The sequence below is a fragment of the Acomys minous genome, assembly GCF_964271855.1.
Source record: "Acomys minous genome assembly, chromosome: 12".
NCBI lineage: Eukaryota > Metazoa > Chordata > Mammalia > Rodentia > Muridae > Acomys > Acomys minous.
Window position 1 is genome coordinate 65821265 of NC_140493.1, and position 14480 is coordinate 65835744.

Sequence of the window (14480 nt, forward strand, 5' to 3'; positions counted from 1 at the left end):
TACTGAGTGTTCCAGGGACTGGCTGGCCATAAAAGATAGGGAGGATACACAAGGACAAATTCCTGAGAGAAACAGGTACCGGACATGGTCGAGTGAGTAATGAGCCAAGACCCCTCATCCAATCTTGTGGTGTCTGCTTAATCCCCCCTTGAGGCCCGCACACAATGTTCCAGGTTTGAGTTTAACCAGATGTGTTGTTAGCTCAGATAAACATCTACCCTCGGGTTCCAAGAAAAACAGGAGCCAAGGACTGTTCTCATGTGATTAAGTCTGAGCTTACCCCAGATCTGCCTACGCAATTTGCTGATGTTCAAATGTTTGAAACAACCAATCGTGTGTGGCCACGCCAAAACTTCCCACTCCGCCCCCCCCTGACCCTTGCCCATATAAGCCCCTAACCCCTGGGCTTCTGGGTCGACCCCTCTGTCTCCTGCGTGAGATACATGTCTACCCAGAGCTCCGCCAATAAACTACCCCGTGCATTTACAGCAAGAAGGTCGTTTGTGTATCTTTGGGTGCGCGCCATCCCGAGGCTTGAGTGAGGGTCTCCCTTCGGGGGGTCTTTCACCTTCAGGTTGCTAAGAAGCTCATGGAGGCCAACAGTGTTTGGAGCAGCCATGTAATATGTTTTTCTTCCATGCAGACACAGTCTCATTCTGTAACCCATTATAGCTCCTCACTTAACTATGTGTTTTTCCTCCAGGAAGCTCAGTATCTCACAGTGTTTCTTAGAATGATTTATGTTGGTAAGAATAAAATTAGAATGTTGAGATATGCAAAGTCCCTGGTAGCTGGGTACTGCCTTCAGCCTCAGTCCCAGTCCTTGGGAGATCCAGAGCTTGAGACTAACATTCATGCAGAATATAAGATTCTATAGTCTCAATAAACAAACAAACAAAAATAATTGTGGGAACGACTGTAAGCTTTGTCACAGGTAAAAGCAGTCTTGGCGGGCTTTACCCTTGGGCACCCCATGGATACCTTGAGATAGACTGAGTGGAGCCATCCTGAGCCTGGAATTCAGGAAGCGGACCTGGAGACTCCACCTGGACTATTGTGTTTCTCATTGACCCTCAATGGGAGAAGGAGACCGCCCTTCGCACGTGACACAGGCAGGTGGGGAGGAGAGAACAACAGGTTGAGACCGGGCTTGAGTACATGTGGATCAGCGAACAAGCTGGACCAGCACGTAGGCCAGAGACACCTATCCCATCCCGTGGAACAGATACCGGAATGTTCACTCTTTTTTCCCTTTAACCTTTTTCCCCTCTTGTGTAAGCTAGTGGGGTTGTATAATAAAGTTCAATTGTTAAGAAACAGAGCCTACAAATAATGGAAGAAGGAAGGAAAGAAATTGAAGAGGAGAGAAATAAGAGTGGAGAGATAGAAGAGACACTGGACAGAGAAACCAAAAGGGAGAGGCAGGAAGGTTAGAGAGGAAAGAAAGACAGAGAGAGTAGAGAAAGACAGAAGGAAAGGAGAGAGACAGAGAGAGGGACAGTAAAGATAAGATCAAGAGGAAAGAGAAACAGGGAAGAGAGAGAGGAAAGGAGGAGAGGAGAGGAGAGAAGAAGAGGAGAGGGGAAGAAAGAAAAAGGGGGACCCTTTTGTTAAACTTCTGAAAATGTAAAAAAAAAAGACAAAACTTTATTTTCTAAATTTAATATTAGTAAGTGCCCCTGAATTCATTAGGGGAACGAAGGTGACCCTGTGCTTGCTACAGCTGGGGGTGACTCCTAGGGGATGAGTACTTTTCTTGCCAACAGCTCCAACAGCCCACAACAAATGCTCTTTGTGCACACCCCGGTCCCTGCAAACGTCCAACTTCCTTTGACACTGAGCTCTCATACAGGTGACAGGATGCTAGTCACTGTCAGGCAGGCTGGGGACTATATTAAAGGATTTTCTTTGTGAGATATTCTAGGAATGGGGACTGATTCCACAGGGCTCTTGAATTGAGGATGTCTTAGTTGGTGGGAAGGGGTTTCCACTGTACCCAGGGTTTATTTTGAAAAATTCAGCAAACCATACTTTATGGGCAATAGGGGAACAGGTATGTGTTGGAGGGTATTTCTTCACATAGACTGGGAGCTGGCTTAACTCCTCTCCCACCACCTATCCCCTCAACCTGGGAAGTCAGGGGTCTTGCCTGGCCTGTGAATGGGGGCACTGTTAGGTCAGGATCAAGTTCAGGGTTGTGGCCCTTCTCCTGAGTCTGAACCTTTAGATCTCCAGCCTTAGTCTCCAAGCAGAAGGCTGGCCAACACACAGAGAGGCAAAAGGCTCAGGTCTCAGTGTGTAGGCTGAGGTGGTGGAGACTGCAGAGCCACTGGCCCTCTGGGACTTCCCCTCAGCAGTGAAGGCAGGCAGCCTGCCAGTAGTGAGCTGGGAAGAGGAGGAGTGGAAGGGCCTTTGTGTCCACTCTGGCATCCATCCTACCTCAGCCTCTTCCTTCACTGCCTCTGGCCCCTCCTCCTCCTCCTCTTCTAGTATGGTTTGTGTTTCAGCCTTTTTGGCTCTGCTACAGACCCCAGAAGTGAGATGCTGAGTGTCTTGCGAACCCTAGAGCCTCAGGTCCTCAGATACTGGCCAAAAGGGTCCCATTGCTTTCAGTTCCCAGTGCCCTGGGCTGCAGCACAGCTTGTCCTGTGGCATTCTGCTCTCTAGGAGCCCTGTTGCCTTCCCTGTAGAGCTGGGTAGAGGATGGGGAAACGGAGTTGGGGGAGGGGGTAGTGTGGGGGTGGCTGGCCATCATCAGGAATGCTGGTCCAGTGTCAGCAGAGCCTGGCCAGCCCATGAACAAGGTAGAGGCCCTGAGGGGGCTGCTGGAGTCTGTGGGAGTGCTGAGAGCCTGGAGGAAGAGGTGGGATGTGCCGAAGGAACTGTTGCTCTAGCTGCTCCGGGACAAGAAGCTGGACCACATCCATGACCTGCTCTCTTTACTGGAGAAGATGCAGCCTCACCTGATGCCCATTCCCTCCCTGAAGGGTGCGGTTGGAGGGACAAAATGCAACAGCAATGTGTAGCAGTCCCATGTGACACTTCCTGCCCTCAGGCCACACCCTTTAGCTCTGCAGTTCACTACAGCTCAATGATCTGGTCTTGGCCACTACTGTACCTTTATGGCAAGGGTGACACCTTCTCTCTTAGTCCACCATGGAAGGGAACAAGGCCTGGACAGGAATTTCTAATTCTCCCTAGAAACAATAACAGAATAACAATACCAAAAGCCTAGACTTCTTTGTCCTGGTTATGATTGCTGCTGACTCCTCACTAGGCTTGTGGTTAAGTGGAGATGTGAGAACACCTTCGAAGGATGTGTCATTTCCCCCCTTTAAAGTTCTTCACCATTTTTAGCCGTTTGGGAGATAGAAACTACAATTGGCAAGAAGAGATTCTACGCCAGGAGCAGAAAGCCTATGTTTTGATTCCCTGCCATCCCATTTTAGGAACACTAGTGCCTTGTCTCTTTGTGGCTCTTTCCTTCTTGGTTCCTGGAGCTCAGTCTCCTAGCTGCCCAGATTTCCTGTGAATTATGTACACCACCTTCCCCAGGTTTCTTTAGAAACTAAAGAAAAGTGGAGGGAGTTGCAATGCACCATGGGGAAATCATAGCAGTGGGTGATGAGCCCCAGTTTCCACTGAGACCTGAGGTCCCATTGGTGGGTCAGATGATCCTGACTCTTTTGAGTGGTGCCTTTTGGATTTCTGAACACTTGCTCTTGGAAGTGTCTGATTTGTACGTGTGTGGGGGCGTAGAGGTGCCGCTGGGTGTTTGTGACTAGTGGAAGCTTGTCCTGACTGGGCTGGGGAAAGAGAAGCCAGCCTCTTAGACGAGGAAGAAGGCACAGTGCAGAGGAAGGATGAGGGCTGGCATGTTTGCTGTCTGTTTTGGCAGGAACTCTACCTTATCACATTTAATCACTGTATTATCATTCCTGCTTTGTCAGAGAGAAACCTCTGGTTGACAGTAGTTAAAACCCTCGGGAACTACTGAATACCAAGAGTTTTTAGATTATTGTCTATTGATTCATAGAACATGTTCAGAGCCTGGAAACATCTCCTATGTCTTGTGTAGGCCCTGCTTTTGTTTATAGTGAATTAATACACATAATAAAATCACTAAAGACAAGTGTGTGAAATGAAAGACAATGAAGGGGGATGAGAAAAGATTTATTTGTCAACTTCTTGGCCCTTTGTTTGAGCAGACCTGTTCCTGTGGCTGTTAATAACCTCTCTTATGAAGCAGATGACTTTAGAAGGTGTCCTGGGGCAGCTCTCATCTCCATAGGCCAACTCAACTATTCTTTCTCTAACTGGAGGAAACTGACATACAGAAAGGCTAAGTCGCCAACTACAATGCAGTATTTCCTGAGTGTCCCTACAGTCTTCCCCCTTAGACTTCTGGCTGTTACACTCTGTCCCTCACACCTGCATCCTATCCCTGTAAATGCGGTTATTGGAATTCCTGGGCAAAGTTGGTAGTCTCCTTGGATAGCCCTTGGAAGTTGCTCAGAAGGAGCTGTCACGTCTCCTAGAAGGACAAGGCTTTTCACTTTTTCACTTTTTTTTCACTTTTTCAGAGTGGCTTTTCTATATGAATTACTTCTATTATTGAAGAAAGAAGTTTGTCAATGATCTGCTTCCAGAAGTCTCTCTAAGGAAGCAGAAGTTAGGGGCCAGCCAAGAAGTACCCACAGAGATGTGAGTGCATCAGCCCTAGGGTTAACCTCTGGACTACAAAAGCTAAAGGACAGATGGCCGTGTAGTAATTGCACCTTGCCTTCCTGATACTTACTGTGCTTCTCTGGTCTGACCTTTTAAGGGTCTTCCCCTGACTTCCAAGGAACGGTATAGAATGATGGAGAAATTCATCACTAATGAGTCTTCTGTTTCTATTTTGAGGAATAGTTTGAAGAGTATTGATATTGGCTCTTCTTTCTAGGTCTGGTGGAATTTTATGCATGGCCCAGCTGGCCTTGGGCTTTGTTGAGTTGGTAGACTTTTGATCACTAATTCTATTTCCATCAGAGATATAGGTCTATTCGATTTGTTCACCTGATCTTGATTCAACTTTCGTAAGTGGAATCTATCAAGAAATTTGTCCATTTCATTTAGGTTTTCAAAATGTGTGGCGTATAGCATTTTAAAATAAGACCTAATGACTCTTTGGATTTCCTCCCTATCTATTGTATATACCCCTTTTCATTTCTGATTTTGTTGATTTGGATAATGTCTCTCTGCCATTTGGTTAATTTTGCTAAGGGTTTGTCTATCTTATTGATTTCTCAAAGAACCAGCTCTTGGTTCCATTGATTCTTTGAATTGTTCTCCTTGTTTCTAATGTGTTGATTTCTTGCCCTGAGTTTGATTAATCCCAGCCCTCCTCTTAGGGCCTTCACATGTTCCTTGTTTGAGATGTCTCCAATTTCATTATGAAGGTACTTAGTGCTATGAACTTTCCACTTAGCACTGCTTTCATTGTGTCCCATAACCTTGGGTGCACTGTGCCTTCATTTTCATTGAATTATAGGAGGCAATGGGGAGGCAGCCTCTTAGTTAACCTGACATGTACTATGATAGCACCTTGTTTTTCACATCCTCATATAACAGAGGAACAGAGTACTATGTCCTATCTACAAATAGTTCTGTGTGACAAAACAGTCAGGCACCACCAAAAAAATAGGCAGTTGCATCTTTGCAGCCAATCTATCAAATTCTCTTTTCTAGAACATCCTTTTGGAGACACATTTCCTGGGATAACCTCTCTTCGCCGTAGATGCAACCTGGTTTGCTATGGGTTTGTAAGGAGAAATGACCAAATTCATGAGCTCTGGATGGTCAGAGATCCAGGTGCATGAACATAAAGTGAGATTACAAGAGATTTTTTTAAACAAGTATTGTTTTACCTATTCTTCAAAGTTTTTTATACACATAAGCCATGCGTCTTCATCAAATGTACCCTAACTACTTTCTCTTATTTCCCAGGAACTTCCCAACTGCCCACTTCTCTCTACCATGTCCTCTACTTTTTGGCTTAACAACCCAACAACTCTGATAAGTGCTGCCTATTGATATACTGATGACATTGTTGACGTGTACTATAGTGAGTTCACCTGCACAGTGCCCTAAAGCAGCAGTTCAAAGCACTGTTCCCCATTCTGTGGCTCTTAAAACTTTCTTCCATTGTTCTGTGACATCCCTTGAGCCTTGGAGGTTATGGAAGAACTGATATAAATGTCTACATTATGGCTGAGCACAAAATAGACTCTTATTCTCATCATTGTGACCAGTTAAGACTTTTTGCATTAACTGCTGAGCACTGTGGAGAGGAGCTTCAATGACCGAGGAAAGCAGCACTCATCTATGGGTGTAAGTATAAATACTGAGACAGCTGTTAGACAATACATTTTTAGAAAAACAAAAGCTGCTTCTTTGGTTAGAAAACATGTGAAAACGGTCACTTTTTGAAAGCACAGTACTTCTAAACAAGGGCTTGTTTCAGGAAGAAACACTGTAATGCATGTTTCTGAAAGCAAAGTCACTGTTTCTATGGAAAATTGAATACACTAAACAAACACATGTGTGAGCTTCTCTCACTAAAACTAAGGTCCCTATTCACAGAAAAGTGAAAGAAACAGTGATTTCACTAAGCACAGTCACTTACTCACAACCTGTAAAACTGCGTTGATTAACAAGAGTTATGTACTCTAAGGCATCACTCCTTAACAAAGAACCCATTTTTAACCAAAGTGAACACATGAATCTCTCACGTAAGTAAGTTGCTTCTCTGGTTATAAAACTTTGGAAACAGTCATTTTTTTAATGCGTAGTACTACTTCTATACCTGTATTTGTTTCGGGAAAAAACACACTCTAATGCATGTTTCTGAAAGCAAAGTCACTGTTTCTATGGAAAATTGAATACACTAAACGAACATCTTTGTGAGCTTTTCTCACTAAAACTAAGCTCCTTACTCATAGAAAAATGAGAGAGACGGTGATTGCACTAAGCACAGTCTCTTATTCAGAACCTGTACAACTGCATTGATTGGCAAGCATTGTGTACTCTAAGGCATCACTCCTTAGGCAAAAATCCCATTTCTAATGAAATTGAACATAAGCATCACTTGTGAGATTCTAGATGGCCTGAGTTCAGCAGGGACATTATTAGCTAGATGGCCTGGGCTCAGCAGTGAGATTGTTAGCTAAAGAAACATAGATTCCAAGAGGCTTGGACCTAGCATTTTCCAGCTGAGCAAACAGGTTGAACTGCAGGCTGATATCAAGAACAAACTGAGGAGAAAGAGTTAAAGATTCTCCACTAAACTCCACCTCAACCTCGACCTCGGGATTTACTACCTTAGACACCCACGTACCTGAAAGCTATCTCCCCTACTTAGAATTTACTACCTCAGACTCTGTTCACCTAAAAGGTGAACACCTATTGTTAGCCTACCGCCTGATAACTAACCACAGCTGTTAAGTTCTGCCTCTGTGAGAGGGCATTTAGACCCTCCACCAATACACAATGGGTCTCCCATCTCTACGGAGTTTGGTGGAGCCCGACGCATCGGCTAATAAATTCCTTTGCTTTTGCATCGACTTTGGACTCTGTCTCTCAAATGGACTTCCAGGGATAAACTTATACGACCTAAGTTTAACATTTTGCAGGTCCCACGGACATGTGAGGCCCCTTGAGAATCAGACTCCCGTTGAGGATATCAGGTACTGCCACGGCTTGTCTTGTCTCTTGTCTTTGTTCGTGTGGTTCTGTTACTCTGAGTTTTACTCTGAATCTGGTTCGCGAACGATCTGTCTGAGTTGAGGGAGCAACGTACAGGGAATTGAATTGCTTGAACCAAGGAAACAACCGCGTTTTGCACTTGGTTCCCTCACAAAAGTTGGGGTCCTCCAGCGAGAGCTGTCCCCGCCTGTTGAACTCAGGGGACACCCTGAGTTCCAAGGAGCAAGGTGAAATAGCCCTCTCCAATCTGTGCGCAAATGCTTTGCACTTGCCCAAGAAGGTACAAGGCTCTGCTCGCAGGACTCAGCAGCGCTGGAGGCAGAGGCGTGGCTTGGGTGTGGTTTTCCCTGCCTATTTTTCGGCTTGTGTGTGATTTTGTCTGTCTGTCCTCGTGTTTCTATTGGACTGACTGTTGATGAACTGCCAATATGGGACTGGCTGAGACAACCCTATTGACAGTCCTAACTGATCACTGGACTGACGTACGAACTAGAGCTCACAACCTATCCTTGTTAGTCAAAAAGGACAGGATGGTCTATCATTGCTCCTCAAAATGGACTACATACGGAGCCGGCTGGCTAGCCTTGGGGACTTTCGATCTCCCCACTACTATGGCAGTAACAACTATTGTTTTTGGACTGTACTGATCTGGATATCCTGACCAGGTGCCTTACATCACTGTCTGGAAGGAGCTCATTGCAGACCCCCCAACTTGGGTCAGCCCCGTCTTTCCTAACCCCATTCCCCAGATTCTTGCCTTACAGCCCCCCTCCCCCGGCGTCTGCAGCACCAGAACCGCCTCCCAGTCAGAGATGGACACTGTTTGTCATCCAAGAAGATCCTGCCACGACTTGCTTCATCTTGGTCTCCCTCCTCCTTATCTGGCTGGTCAATTACTCCCCTCCTCTCCCTACTCTAGCAGCCCGTTACCCCCTTCTCAGTTCCCTTCCCCTTTCTACTTCTCCTCCGTCTCTTAGCCCTTCCCTCCTTCTTCCTCTCCTCTTTCCTTACCCAATGTCTCCTGCCTCTCAGTCCCTTTCCCCTTTCTCCTTCTCCTTAGTCTTTACCCAGTGCGCCGCCGCCACCTCCGCCGCCGCCGCCGCCACCCCGCCTCTTAGGCCCCTCCCTCCTTCTCTTTCTCCTCCTCCCTTAGCCAGTGCATCTCCTTCCTTGCTATCCCCAGATTCAACATCTACTGAACTCGTCCCTAAGCATTACCCACCTCTCCACCAACTCATCTCCCCTGGTGGAATGGCCATGGGGACCCAAGTAAATGGGCTCCTGCTGAATCCAATCCTTCTGAACCCGATCTTATTACTCTGCCGCTGAGAGTGGTGGGACCCCCTGATGAGGACAGGCACCAATTCCTCCAGTACTGGCCTTTCTCTTCCGCGGTCTGGAAATCCCAGCACTGAGAATCCTACTGGTTTAGCTAGCCTTTTTGAGTCTTTTCTCTTTACCCACCAGCCTACTTGGGATGATTATCAACAGCTCCTACAGATCCTGTTCACCAGTGAGGAGCGAGAAAGGATCCTGTTAAAGGGCCAAAAGAATGTCCCCAAGGGCCAATGGGCAGCCCACCCAACTCCAAACTGACATTGAGGAGGGCTTTCCCCTGCACCGCCCTGAGTGGAATCCTAACATGGGTGCAGTTAGGGAGTGTCTAAAAGTCTATCGCCAGGCTCTGTTGGCAGGTCTCAAAGGTGCGGCAAGATGGCCCACCAATTTGACCAAGGTAAGAGAGGTACATCAGGGAAAAGGCAAGTCTCCCGCAGCCTATTTAGAAAGGTTGATGGAAGCGTTTAGACAGTTCACCCCTTTTGATCCAAACAAAGAAGAAAACAAAGCTATGGTCACAATGGCACATGTAGAACAGGCTAATAAGGACATCAAGAGGAAGCTACAGAGGTTAGAAGGCATCCAGGACAAAGGCCTCAAAGACATTGTCCAGGTGGCAGAGAAGGTGTACAATAATAGGGAGACAGAGAAAGAGAAGGAAGAAAGGGAAGGATGTGAGAACAGGAAAGGAAGGAGACAAGATAAAAATCTGCAACTCATACTGGCAGCAGCAGTGAAAGACAAAAGTGAGCAAAGACAGGGAGATGAAAAGGCTCACCCCCAACTGTGGAGAAACCAATGTGCCTACTGCAAGGAAGAGGGTCACTGGGCCCAAAAAATGCCCCAACAAGAAGGGACAACTTGGGCTTCGGTTCTCCCCCAGTGAGAAGCCCCACCCATATTCCAAGGCCCTAAAAGATGATAGTGGTTAGGGAGGTCGGGGTTCGGAGCCCCTCACCGAACCCAGGGTAACTCCCACTGTGGAGGGGAAACCTGTCTCCTTCCTGGTGGACAGACCTTCTGACAACAGAAGGTAAATTATCAAACGAAAAGTCTTGGTTCCAGGGGGCCACTGAAACTAAACAGTATTCATGGACCACCCGAAGAACAGTGGACCTTAAAACTGGATGAGTATCCCACTCATTTATGGTAATTCCAGACTGCCCCTACCAACTATTGAGAGGGGATTTCCTCATCAAGATGGGGGCTCAAATCCATTTCCTTCCAGAGGGGCCCCAAATCCGAGGACCCACTGATGATCCAGTCCACGTGCTAACTCTCAGACTAGATGATAGATACAAAGAACTCTTTAAATCCCCTGGTAAATGCCAGGGCAGCCAAGATATGGACTATTAAAACTCACACTTTTCCCCAAGCCTGGGCCAAAACTACAGGAATGAAAAAAATCCACCCAACAAGCCCCCGTGGTGGTAAAATTAAAAATGCCCAGCCAGTTGCCATTAGACAATCCCCGATGTTTAAAGAGACAAAAGAGGGGATCACAACCCCACATCAATAGACTGCTAAAATTGGGTATCCTAAAAAGATGTCAGTCTGCATGAAATACTCCTTTATTGCCATTAAAAAAAAAAAAAGACCTATCGGCAAGTCCGAGACTTGTGGGACGTAAATCGCAAGGTGCTAGGTATTCACTCCACAGTGCCTAACCCTTACACTCTCCTAAGTGCGTTGCCACCCGACAGAGCCTGGTACACTGTCCTGTACTTAAAAGATGCTTTCTTTTGCCTGTCTCTGCCGCCACAGAGACAGGAGATCTTTGCCTTTAAATAAAAGGACCTGGAGCAGGGACTCACCGGACAACTCACATGGACCCGGCTGCCCCAGGAGTTTAAAAACTCCCGACTATCTTTGATGAAGCCCTCCATCAGGATCTTCAGATCTATCGCATCAACACCACCACCCCCAGGTAACTCTCTTACAGTACGCAGACGACCTTCTAATCACAACCAAGGACCAGGAATCCTGCATAAAAGGAAACAAGCGGCTACGAGCATGCGCCAAGAAGACACAAATCTGTCAACAAGAGGCAACGTTCCTGGGGTATCTTCTAAAAACTGGACAAAGATGGTTTTCAAAAGCCAGAAAACAGACTGTTTTAAACCCGCCAACCCCAACAACACCTAAACAGTTAAGAGGCTTCACTGAAATGGTTGCCTCCTTTACCCTTTGACCAAGGATGGCCAGCCTTTTCACTTGACTGAGACTCAACAGGGCACTTTTAAAGCGATCAAACAAGCCCTGTTGAATGCCCCGGCATTGGGACTGCCTGACTTAACTAAGCCCTTCCATCTATCTATATGTGGCTAAAAACAACGGGATCACAAAGGGAGTCCTCACACAACAATTGAGGCCCTGAAAACGCCCAGTGATTTGCCTGTCCAAAAAGCTGGATCCAGTAGCATCGGGGTGGCCGCCTTGCCCGAGACTTATTGCTGCAATGGCCCAAGTTGTCAAAGATGCCAATAAACTAACCTTGGGCCAGCAATTAATGGTCACCACCCCCCACGCCCTTAAAAATGTGATCTGCCAGCCTCCAGATAGATGGCTCCCTAATGCCCAAATGACTCACTACCAGATATCACTGCTAAATCCAGACCGGATATCTTTCTCCCCGCCCTGGGGCCTCAACCCAGCCACTCTGCTGTGGGACCCCGATGTTAAGGCAGCCGATCATGACTGTCTACAAATCCTTGCTAAAGCTCACGGATTAAAAAAGGACCTATTGGACACCCCGCTACCAGACGCCGCGGTAACTTGGTACACTGACGGAAGCAGCTTTTCACAGGATGAACTACGACAGGCTGGAGCAGCGGTAGTCGATGACAACGATATCATCTGGGCTGAAAGGCTCCCACCAGGAACGTCGGCTCAAAAAGCCGAACTCATTGCCTTAACTAAGCCCCCCCCAGCTGAATAAATAAACAAACAAACAAACAAACAAAGCCGGGTGTGGTGTCACACGCCTTTAATCCCAGCACTCGGGAGGCAGAGGCAGGCGGATCTCTGTGAGTTCGAGGCCAGTCTGGTCTACAAAGTGAGTCCAGGACAGCCAACACAATACAGAGAAACCCTGTCTCGAAAAACTAAAAAAAAATAATAAAAATAAAATAAATAATAATAATAATAATAAATATTTACACAGACAACAGGTATGCTTTTGTGACCGCACATGTGCATGAGACCCTTTATCAACAGTGGGGACTCTTGATGTCAGACAAAAAAAAAAAAGATTAAAAATAAACAAGAAATCCTGGACCTACCGGCTTTACACCTGCCCAAAAATGTGTCATCCATTGCCGGGGCCACCAGAAAAGCAGCTCTCCGGCAGTCAGCGGGAATAACCAGGTGGACCAGGCTGCCAAAGAGACAGCCCAACAGCGGGTGGTCAGTTTAAATGCTCTGACTGCCAAAGTCGGGCCGCCCCTATCTCCTAACATCAGCTCAGCCACCTACCGGCCTCTAAATAATTGGACAAAAAGATGGACCCACACTTAATTTACTCCAAAAAAAGATGAGGACCTAATTAAAGAACACCGCTTCAATTACTACTTTAAAAAAGGACAATAAAAAACTATTTTTTAAAAAAAGTCATTGTCCCCCGGGAACAGGCTGTAGATTGGGTCTCTCAGATGCACCACTGGACTCACTTAGGCCAAGACAAGTTAATACAGGCAGTAAAGACCTCTTCCATGTTTGTTCCAAGGCTGAAAAAAATAGTCAAAGAGATAGTACAAGCCTGTAAGTACTGCCATCTGGTCAATAGCTGTAAAAAATACAGCCAATAGGGAAAGAGATTCAGGGAGACAGGCCAGGAGGCTACTGAGAGGTAGACTTTACTGAGGTCAAGCCAGAAAAGTATGGCTACAGATATTTGTAGTCCTTTTTTTTCCCCCCGTTTTCGGTTTTTTGGTTTTGGGTTTTTGGAGACAGTGTCTCTCTGTGTAGCGTTGGCTGTCCTAGACTCGCTTTGTAGACCAGGCTGGCCTCAAACTCACAGCAATCTGCCTGCCTCTGCCTCCTGAGTACTGGGATTAAAGGCGTGTGCCACAAGATCTGTAGTCTTTATAGAAACCTTTCCAGATGTGAAGAGGCCTACCCCACAAAAGAAGAAACTGCCAACATGGTAGTCAAAAATCCTCCCCCGATTCGGACCACCCAAGGTAATAGGGTCAGAGAACAGACCTGCCTTTGTCTCCCAGTAGGTCAGGGACTGGATTCTGTACTGGGGGCCAATTAAAATTTACATTGTACATACTACCCCTAGAGCTCAGGATGGGTAAATAAATTAATAAAACAATAAAGGAGACCTTAACTAAATTGACCTTAGAGAGTGGCACAGATTGAGTGATGCTCCTTCCTATGGCCCTCTTCCATGTAAAAAGCTCCCCCTACAAGCTAGAACTAACCCCTTTTAAAATAATCTATGGGGGCCCTTCTCCCCTAGTGACAACAGGCCTTGACCTTAACTTATCCAAGGATCATCGTCATGATATCACGGACTGCCTGTTAGCCTTACAAAGTATACAGGAAAAGATCTGGTCTCAATTGTCTGTTCTTTATGCCCCAGGGACACCTGCCATCCCTCACAAGTTCCAGCCAAAAGATATAGTGTTCCTGCAATGCCACTGAGCCACTTCCCCAAAACCATGATAAAAAAAAAAAAAAGACCTCATACTGTCCTGCTGACGACCCCCACTGCTGTCAAAGTAAGTGAAGTCGCTACCTGGGTCCACGTCAATACAGCCCCAATAATAACTCCAGATCTGATTGAGCCAGCATGGAACCTTCAAAATACTGATAACTGTCTAAAGATCAAGCTCAAGAGGACAGGCATCACCCCACCATGAGAATTCTGATCTTACTCCTGACTGTATATGCTGTCTGGAAAAAATCCGAGCCTTCTCCCCATGTGCCCATGGAGCTGACCTGGTCTGTCCTGCCTGGAGCAGGAGACACTGTGTGGTCTGTAACAAAAGACCGTCCTCCCTTCTCCTGGTGGCCCGACCTTTACCCTGACTTATGCAACCTTATGGCAGGCTCGGCCCTTGACGTTCAGCACTTATAACCCTCCCAGCCTGCCTTGTCCCAGCCTGCGGGGTCTTCAGTGGGTACCTGTGGAGGGGGCAGACAAGTGGGGGGACAGGAGACACAAAGAAATGAGGGCAAGTCTGGATTCTGATCAAGCCCCGTTTATTGAAAAATTTCACAGAGTTTTTATAGGCATGGGGAGTGGGTGGGGGAGCATGGGTATTTGCATAAGTGAAGGTTACTATGGATACCTAACTCTGGAATGCTCCAGCAGGTCTCTACTTTTACAGCTGCTATAATCACAGAAGAGGGAGAAATTCCAGAGAGAAAGGGAAATTGTAAAAGAT